The following is an 11,075-nucleotide window of genomic DNA, read 5'->3' as shown; positions in this document are numbered from 1 at the left end:
ATTCCTGGTATTAGATTCTAACTATATTTATCTCTTCCGCCTATCTTCGCGATCCCCTAGGGGCCGCGACTCCCAGGTTGAGAAACCTTGCCCTAGGCATACATGAGTTATGTTGGAACATACATACATACACTTTTATGTGTATAAATGCAGATAAGAGAGAGTTGAGAGAGAGCGATTAAGGAATTACCGCTCTCAATCTCTTCACTTTACTTTTGCTATTCGCGAATTTCTTACGTGACAGTTTGGGCCTAGCTAGTTTTTTGTCTTGGACCACGATCCGATTTTCGATATGCTCTACCTAAATGCTGTAATGCGAATATTGAGAAGTTATCTGCGATGAAAGTAGCTGCGAATAAATACATTACATAACTTATTTATTGCTATTACACGATTTTTTAAATTTGTATTCAATATTCACACATAACACACCGACGTTTTGTCAATACCTCAGATGTTATATTTTAAAGATAAGAATTACTTATGTCGTGAAATGATATGAATATATATATTCAACTGATATATACAACTGATGATATGAATATATATATTCAACTGATATATACAACTGATGAATTGTAATGTAACTATTTTACATAATTTTCATGCATTGAGGAAAGTAGAATATCATAAAAGAATTTCACCTGATCGGGTATCGAACTCACGATTTAAACGCTCGGTGGTGTACCACTGAGCTAACATGACCGCTTTTCGGAAGCTGCTTCTGAAATATAACTGAGCTCATACGTAAATGCTCTTTTCCGTATGGAAATCACAATGACGAAACGAGAGTGTGAATACATAGTCTCGAAATATTGTATCATTAAGTATTTCAATGTTACTTTTTTCTACACTTAATACCATTTTAACATGTCTTATTATATTTAACAGAAGGAAAAACATATCTGTACATCGTTTCCCGATTACTAAGGTTGGCTTTGGAGGTTCGAACCAGCAGCTTTAGTTTACTGTTTTCCGAAGATACCCGAAGTTGGACTTCGAAAGAGTTTGTCTCAAAACAGCTATCATCATATCGCTCAATCTGTTTGGTATATGGTATATGTTTTTATACGTGTAAAGTCAGTATAACAATTCATTCTTTAAACAGCTTTTCGTATGTATTAATATTCCTTTATAAAAACTTTTTTGATATTATTATTACGGCACACCATTTTCAGATTTCTTTCGCGAGTCGTTGACCAAGTCGTTCCCCACCAGCGTTGCCAGACTCACAGCTCGGAATTATTCCAAAACCTGATCGAACTTATGCTAGATTCGGTCAAATTATGCTAGATCCTCATAATTACTAATTCAGGAGTTTAAAAAAACGAAGTTGAGATACGATAACGTAACTTAAAATACACAGAGAGCAAGAATGCAATACTTCACGCACCAAAATTTTAACTCAGCTAAATTAATGCAGTCGTTGCCAGACTCAATGGCGTATATATCGTATAAATGAATGAAAAGTTTTTGTTTACATATTTTGAAAGAAAATTACTTCGCAGCATAAGGGGAGTTGGGAATCGTCTGCTGGGGGGGGGGGCGGCAGATTTTTGGCCGGTCTCGGAGCTGTCATTTCAGGAATAAATATGATCATGAAGTCAGAAATAAAGATGGTGAAGTTGTCAAAAAGTTGGGGGAGAATGGCCCCCATAGCTCCACCCATGCCTCGGAGTTAAAGGATTAGAAAACCCTGGGTGGAGCCACAAAAAATCCCAAAGACGTTTCGAACTTACTTCGGAAAATAAGACTGCCTGTATGGTTTACCGACTGTATGAATCAATGGAAGAGGATACGTTTCTGCCGTTCTTTTTCTTCCCACGACCAACTTCTTTCTCATCTCCAGATTTTACGGCTTTCTGATAAACTTGCTGAAATTGTGCTAGATTTGGGCAGGATGCTAAAAGCAAGATGCTAGATGCTAGAGACATGCAAATTATGCTAGATCTAGCATCATTATGCTAGATCTGGCAACGCTGTTCCCCACAATAGGCGTGTCGTGCAAGTAACCAATCACACGTCAGGTACTAGCTTTTACCTACCTATTGCTTCCTTCTCACAGCTCAGAACATTGGTAACTATGGATAGACGTACAGCAGTAATTACTTTATGGGAGTTGGAAGGTTATTCTGCAACTGCAGCTAGCAGGCGAGTAGGTGTCCCGGCCTCTACAAGAAGGCGATGGATTCGGAAATATGGTGCTACAGGTCAGACTGATAATTTACGATCTCCTGGTCGTCCGCATGTGTCAACCGAAGCCCAAGATGCGAGATTAGTAAACGAAGCCCGATTAGACCCACCAAGGACGTCTAGACAGCTAAGGGGAGTTTCTCTCTTTCCTGGTAGAAAGCATACAGCTCTGCGAAGGCTTCGTCATGCTGGGTTACGTGGCCGTGTTGCTGCCGTGAAGGAAAAACTCTCAGACGACCAGAAAATTTACCGTCTCGCGTTTGCACAGGCGAATGTGGGTCTCTATTGGGAAAACGTAGTTTTCTCAGATGAATCCATATTCACAACATTAAAGGAGGGACGCCGTTTTGTGTATCGTCCGAGAGGCACCCGATATGACCATGAATATGTGGCTGCTTGCAATTGCAGTGGCCATGTATCTATTTTATGTTGGGGTTGGATTTCCAGTCGCGGAGCAGGACAGCTTCATAGAATTGAAGGACATCTGGACAATGCTCAGTACTTAGACATTATCAGTAATTTCATGGTGCTATCTGTACGAGTATTTCAGCCTGATGGTGTAATTCAGTTCCAGCAATACCAGTCGCCAATACATACTTTCCGTGTGATTCAGGAATGGTTCGCAGGGCACCCTGAGATTGATTTAATCGACTGGCCGCTCGTGGAGCAGACCTCAATCTCATGGAAAATATGTGGGCAGAAGTGAAGCGTACTCTAAGGGAAAGTTGGCCTGAGGCAGATCCACCAAGAACTCAGGATGACCTGTGGCATCTTGTTTCCGAAGCATGGCTGGAGGTAGGGGAAGGAGATAGATTTGTCACCCATGTAATAGATTCCATGCCCAGAAGAATGGAGCATGTAATAAATTCAGAAGGGTCTTGGACACAATATTAATGTCCCCGCCTTAACTCCCGAAAACAGCCCTTTTCAGGGCTACCTAAACGCTTCTGAAAATATCTCTAGAAGTAAACCACTCCTTGTATCCGATTTCTGTGCAATCCTACTAACAAAAGAATGATAATTAGCTGTAGGCTTTGAACTCAAGACCTCTTTATTGGCAAGTCCCTACTCTACCAGTGAGCTAACATGAACACGCAAACCTAACCTGAAGAAACACGACTTTCAATTTCTGGTATTCGATGACAATGATGCTCATATACTTGGCAAATGTTGTATTCAACTTGGGATATTCCGCAACACACACACACACACACATAAACAAAGCGAAAGAGAGAGAGAGAGAGAGATGAATATACAAAAGCATATTCAACGTATTCGAATGAGACTCTAAGTAACGACATTCAGTTCTAAAGAGAGTTTTTGTTTCTTCCCGTGACGTTAAGGGGATCGGGAAAAGTTATGTGTCTTGAAGCAGGATACGACTTTGGATACTCTGTTTATACACTTTCTATATCCGTAGGAATATATTGTATTTCACGAATGTAAATGACATGCTGTAATGAGAATAATGAAAAGTTACATCTGTATGACAAATAGATGCAAATAAATACACTACATAACTTATTTATTGCTATTGAACGAGTTTCTTAAGTTGTATTTACATCCTCATATATAATACCGACCTACTGTGAAAATTATCTCAGATGTTATATTTTAAACATAATAATTACTATGTTCTGCAATGATTATGTTATATATACACAACTTATGTATTCTAATGTAATTATTTTATATAATTTTTCATGCATTGCGGAAAATATAATTTTAAAAAAGGACTAACCTAGACGGGATTCGAATTCTCAACCTTAAGATTTGAAATACGACATCTTACCAATGAGCTAACACAAGGACTTCTAGAACTATGGTTCTAGCGATGTATAACGGATCTCAAGATATTTATGACATTCATATCCATTACAAACGCTGTTTCTGTTCTACTTTGACTTTTATTTTAGTACTCAGGCGATAATTATGTTCTATTTCTTAACTTTGAGCATTCTTTTACATATGGAAAGATTCTTTAACGTATTTAAATGTTCCATTACGTATGGAGAGCTAAATGACAAACAAGCATGTGCTGACATTAAAAAAAAAAAAAGGTTTCGAAATATTGTATCATTAAGTATTTCAATCAATGTTGCTTTTTTAAACACTTGGTAACAAGTCTTATTATATTTAAAAGAAGAAAAACAAATCTGCAAACTTTTTCCCGATTGCAAAGGCTGGCTTGGAGGTTCGAACCTGGCTTACTTTTTCCCGAAGATACCCGAAGCTGGACTTAGAAAATGTTTGCTTCAAAACACCAATAAAGAATGCGCTCAACCTTTTTGAGACAAGGTGTACATTCTCATTTCGATTCTCCGAGCGCATTCGCTTTCCATTTTGCAATCGACACTTGCCCTTGTGAGACATTTGCACGTATTCGCTATTCCAGGTGCAAGAATTTTTTTTTAAAATCATATTATACTTGATAATCCAGACAAAGAGTATAAGTACTACTATTGTACACTATATGTTACCTAGTCAGTTCTATGCTCAAAGATGTCAAATGTTATTTCTTTTCTTTACTTTATTTCTTAATATTCTTTTATTTTATTATATTTATTTATTTTGTTACACATTACAGATCCCAAAGAGCAGAATCTCACAAAAGGGCATTCCTTTCTTTCCGCTGAGTACAAGAATTAAAGTGAAAACAAACTAAAACTCGACTACAGAAAGAATAACTTAAAAGAAAGATGTTTGCACAGTGTTATCGTAGAGCGCCCAGACTTATTTCATCTACTCTCATTTAACAACAGCTTTCCAACGATATGCTACTTGATCCCCCTTGTCATTTGAAAATTTTGAGTAGGACCCTATCTGGGACCCTGTGCAGGACCCTGGGACAAATAGTTTTACTTTCAATCATTGTACTTTTGAAATGATGATACACGTATCTTCCTGTTTTGACATCTGTCTCACTGTTTCACGTTTTTAGGGGGGGGGGGCATAAATTTTACAATGACGTTTTTGCTGACATTTTGACCGGCCGCCATTTTGCACAGTGTAATTTTAGAGAGTCGAGACCTGTTCCGTGTTCTTTTATTTCCCAACACGTTTCTAACGACGTGTTACTTTGACCCCTTTACCATTTGCAATTTTTGAGTTGGACCTCGCCTGGGACCCAGTGAGAGCTCCTGGGACAATTCTTTTTGCTTTGATACGTTGTACTTTTAAAATGGTTAAACACATGATTTTCCTGTTTTGGCATCTGTCTCACCGTTTGCGATTCTAGGGGTGTAAACGGATTTTCTGGACACCCTGTATATTCATATAACTTTCACAGTATATGCATTCGGAAAATTTTTGTTACAGTTTCGTGATAGGTGTCATTAGTTGTTTCGATTGGTGTATAAGCTATCTTCCCCTTCGATATATAATCTCCCGCTCTTCCCTTGTTAGGTGACATATCGATGTTCTAAGGTGAGAAATGCGACAGAACTTTCTTGGTTACCTTTATATATTTATATTCAATCGATATTCTATTACTTTTCATTCATGTTTATCGTTTAGGTCGTTTTAAATCGTTTAGGTCACCAGTTTCGACGGAAACTAATGTAACTTATCACAAATAATTTAAATTGTTTTATTTCAGAAATTCAAATTATTTACGCAATCTGACTCTATAAGTGAAATGGGATGTTTAATAAATTAAATATTCAATATTGCTCCAAGAAGAGTGTTTACTTTTTATCCAAGATATTTCACTCCTTCATAAACACTCTACTGCTGTTAAAGAAAAGTAACATTTTATTTTTAAAATATAAAAATATTTTATTTCAAATTATATATTCTTTTCTACTGAATCAAATTCCTATTATAAGAGCAAATTAAAATTGTCGGTAGAAAAGCAAATGAACTTCTATTGGAATACAATAGGCAAAAATTATCTTGATAACATAGTTGTTATGATACAGATGCTATAATATCTAGGTTACAATAGTAACCAGAGAAAAAAATGACATTTTATATATGTACAGTTCTTATTTTTCTTATTTCAATACTGAAATATGTAGAGTATATATACATTATACATTACTTTTTAAAATTATTCATAGGCATCGCAAATCGAATAAACATATCGATTGCATTTAAAATTGCTTTTGTGGACAAATGTATGAAATATAAATGGGTAGATGTATTTTGCATTGCCTAGCTGATTATACATATAAACTAATTACTTTTTACTCAATTTATGCTATATCTGTATATCAACTTGAATCACTAATTCTCATTCAATACTCATGTTACTTACTCATCACAACAGATATCATGTATATTTAATTACGGAATAAAATGTAATAGAATTCTTTCTAGCATTAATGAATAATCACCATGTTTAAATAACAGTCCAAAGTGCATGCAAAGTTAATACATTTCTTACCAGAAATCAACGGAAACTTTTTACGGGAAATTCCTTAGCTATACTTTAATCTTTTGGCTTGGATTGGCTATACTTTAAGTAGAACATTGGCTAAAATGAGAACTGCAACAATGTTTCCAAGGGAATGATTGTTTTGTACTATAGTTATATAAAATTTATCAATTTTCAGATAATTTAAATTATTAAATGTTGTTCAAAATATAGTCGTATATCCGAGTGCAAAATTCACTTTGTCGTATGAGCGAAACTAGGAAGCCCATTTTTTCCTATATTAATAAATTAGGTTATGCCAGTACTGGACATTGTGATATTTTTTTTTTTTTTTTTTTTTTTAGAAAAAGAAAGTTAATATAACTTCCTGTAATATGAACAAGGTATTAGTCATAGTTTCGAAAATGGTAGCTGTAAACTGATTTACTTGCACAAGTTCATAATTATTTCATTGCAGAAAAACGGATTAAAAACTTAATTCCACATAGTAGAAATGCATATATGTGACTCGATCCAAAATTATTGCGCAAAATTACCTGGAAAATTGCTTGCGGCACAGTTCAGAATTGTTTTTCTCTTATTGGATATGGAAACATCACATAGAGTCAGCTCTATTTGCCCATATAAAATATATGGACAGGATATACAGGGCAAATCAAAACGATGAACCCGATTTCAGAAACACTAGTTAACAAATTTAAACTTTTTGTTTGTTACATGAGAAAAATCACCTGATCTTAAAGGAACTTTTTGCGCTGAATTCGAATATGCACTCGGTTTCTCTCCATCACGTACAGTTTTCCCGTAACAGAGGGATTTTCGGGAAATTCCCTCAAAATTTTCCCTTTTTCAGATATTTTATTCCCCTAGCTCCTGTCCCCTTACATATAGTAACATAGAAATTATACGTAAGTATACCTTGATTTATATTTAATAAATCCTAAAAGTTTCGTAAAAATCGCTTTGTTCTTTCTAGAGAAATAAATATATTTGTATGTATACTGTGTGCACTGTTTATTGCACCTGATAGTAATGCTTTCAGATCTCCTGAGTTGGGGTAAAAACGATTTGCTTTATTACTACAAACACAGACATAAAAATGAATATTTACAATAGTCAACAACACACTTGTATTGCTCTCTGTAAATTAGAAACGTGTATAAAAATAGAATGTACTTCCAACGTACAAGGGGAAACGGAGGTTCATGAAATTTGCTGTACCAATGGTGTGGAGAGAACCCACCAACCATCTGGATGATTGTTATTTTTGTCTCACAGTAGTTAAGGGACATTCTAAAAAAAAGCAAATACACAATAAGTTATCCCAACGTTAAATCCGCAATTAGACCTATTCCGCACGGGGATGAACTTCCACTTCCCGAGCCCCCTACCAACTGGGAAGAGATATGGCCAAAAGACTCTGATGATGATCATGACCTTGATGAACCATCGACATCAACATGTACATCCAAGGACCCAACGTTCATCCCTGACTGTGTTCGCGAGCCACATTTCATCCGGCAATGTGAACTTAATGACCTAGTCCGTGATTTGCACCTGACAAAACAAGAGGCGGAACTTCTGGGATCAAGGCTCCAGCAGTGGAACTTATTGGATGCAGAAACGAACATATCAGTGTATAGGAAAAGGCATGTTCAATTTTCAAGCTATTTCTCAATGCAAGATAATGTGTGCGTATGTACGGATATAAATGGGTTGATGGCGGAGCTAGGAATTCCTTACGTTCCAGAAGAATGGAGGTTATTTATCGACGCGTCAAAGGTCAGCCTTAAGAGCCTGCCTTACTAAAAATAGTACAAAATTTACCATTTTTCTTTTGGTTGTTTATTCATCAGTGAAAGGAGATAATGAAATGTAAATCACCACAATCATAGATAATGCTATTCTACAACAGAAAATATGAATCTGAATAATGTTCAGTGTTGCCATCCATAGAAATTACAGTGTTGCCAGAATAACAATTTCCCTGAAATCTAAGTTAATGTAGCGAGTAGAGGAACAAACTCAACTGCATTTGGTTACGTATCATATTATTTTGGTTTCCTGTGAACTACTTTTTAAATAGTAGTTGTATTTAGTTTGTAATAAACATGATAGTTTTAGCATACAGTTATTAAAACTAAATAATAGTGTTAATTAAAAAGTAGTTCACAGGAAACCAAGACAACATGATACGTAATCAAATGCAGTTGAGTTCATTCCTCTACTCGCTGTTTTAACTTAGATTTTAGGGAAATTGTTTTTGTGGCAACACTGTAATTTCTATGGATTGCAACATTGAACATTCTTCAGGTTCATATTTTCTGTTGTAGAATAGCATTATCTATGATTGTAGTAACTTGCATTTCATTATCTCCTTTCACTGATGAATAATCAAGCAAAATAAAATGGTAAATTTCGTATTATTTTTAGTAAGGCAGGCTCTTAAAGCTGTCCTTTTACATAATGGAAATAAAAAACCTTCTATACCACTTGCGCACTCAGTGAAGATTAAGGAATCCTATGACACCATGTCAACTTTGCTAAATCTTATAAATTACAAGGACCATTGTTGGCAAATATGTTGTGATCTCAAGGTAGTTGGTATTTTATTAGGACTGCAGTGCGGTTACACGAAGTACCAATGTTTTTTATGTTTATGGGATAGCCGAGCTGATGACAAACATTATGAAGTGAAGGAATGGGAACCTAGAGTGAATTACGTACCTGGAGAATGCAACGTCAAATACGCTCCTTTGGTAGATCCTAATAAGATATTACTACCGCCACTTCATATCAAGTTAGGACTTGTGAAAAACTTTGTCAAAGCCATGGACACATCTGGTGAAGGTTTCAAGTATTTGCGAGATAAGTTCCCTAACCTGAGTGATGCTAAGATTTCAGCGGGAGTGTTTATTGGTCCCCAAATTAGGAAATTAATGCTTGATGATAGCTTTGACAGCAAGTTAAACAGTGCTGAGCTAGCTGCCTGGACAGCATTTAAGTGTGTTGTGCGCAACTTTCTGGGCAATAACAAAGCTGAGAGTTACACAGAAATCGTACAGGACATGATACAGAAATACAAAGAGTTGGGTTGTAGGATGTCTTTAAAAATCCACTTTTTGCACTCCCACCTCAGCTTCTTTCCTGCTAACCTAGGTGCTCTCAGCGACGAACAGGGGGAAAGATTCCACCAAGATATAATGGCAATGGAGAAAAGGTACCTGGGACGATGGGATCCTTCAATGATGGGGGACTATTGTTGGGGTCTTGTTAGAGAATGCAACATTTCTTACAAAAGAAGGAAGTAGTGTACGTTTTTGTAACCCAATGGAAGTTTCATAGATTGTGATAGTTTTGATTGTCTTTTCATGACCTTTTGGTACATTTGTATTATTGTTTATTGTAAATTGTCACACTTGTAAATTATATTGTATTATATTTTTTATATGTGTTTGTGGTAATAAAGCAAAACGTTTTACCTCAACTTAAGAGATCTGAAAGCATTACTATAAGGTGCAATAAACAGTACACAGAGTATACATACAAACATATTTATTTCTCTAGAAAGAATAAAGCGATTATTACGAAACTTGGAGGGTTTGTTAAATATGAATCAAAGTATACTTAGGTATAATTTCTATGTTAGTTTATGCAAGGGGACAAGATCTTGGGGTGTAAAATAAACGAAAAGGGAAATTTTTGAGGGATTTCCCGAAAATCCCTCTGTTACGGGAAAATCGTACGTGATGGAGAAAAACCGAGTGCATATTCGAATTCAGCGCAAAAAGTTCCTTTAAGAACAGGTATTTCCTTTTATGTAACAAAACCTTTGTTAACTAGTGAAATTTATTGAGTGAACTCGAATAAACATGTGTTATTGTGAGACATGCTCTTCAAAATGTAAACCTTCAAATTTTAGTTTCCATTCAGTTTTTCCACCTTCTACCGCTAAAAGTCAGTAGCAAGCACGAAATGAATTGTTGATATTGACTGGAACATGCTGTAAAAGGTTTGTTAGGAGAGGATATGGCTTGATGTGTGCCGTGTTACATGGGGTGCTCAGATACAACACTTGCGGTATATTTGAAGAAAAGAGGCAGTTTACCTTTGTGAGCATATGTGTCACAATAACATATGTTTATTAAATTTCACAGAAAAAAAATTCTGAAATTTGGTTCCTTATTTTGACTTGCTCTATATAAATCTTGTAAATACTTCTGCTTACTATAACTTCACTTGGAATTAGTAAAATCAAATACATTGAAGCGATTTAGTTGTCAATTCGAACTACAATTGACAATTCGGTCCATTACAGGTAAATATTTCCCAATTTGTGACCCGCAGACACTTAGAGGTCAGTGGAACAAATATAAGAGGTCCGTGGCATTATTATTATTTCATATAAAATGCATGAACAATGCTATTGGCCCCCCACATGTATGTAATATATGTTGTATGCTTATAACATACAGAATAAACGAAATGTAATTTATTTGTTGTT

The sequence above is a fragment of the Thermobia domestica genome, chromosome 5 (genome assembly GCF_964235325.1).
Source record: "Thermobia domestica chromosome 5, izTheDome1.hap1.1, whole genome shotgun sequence".
In the NCBI taxonomy this organism is placed as follows: Eukaryota; Metazoa; Arthropoda; class Insecta; order Zygentoma; family Lepismatidae; genus Thermobia; species Thermobia domestica.
The sequence above is the reverse complement of the archived record's forward strand: the minus strand, read 5'-3'. Positions refer to the sequence as shown.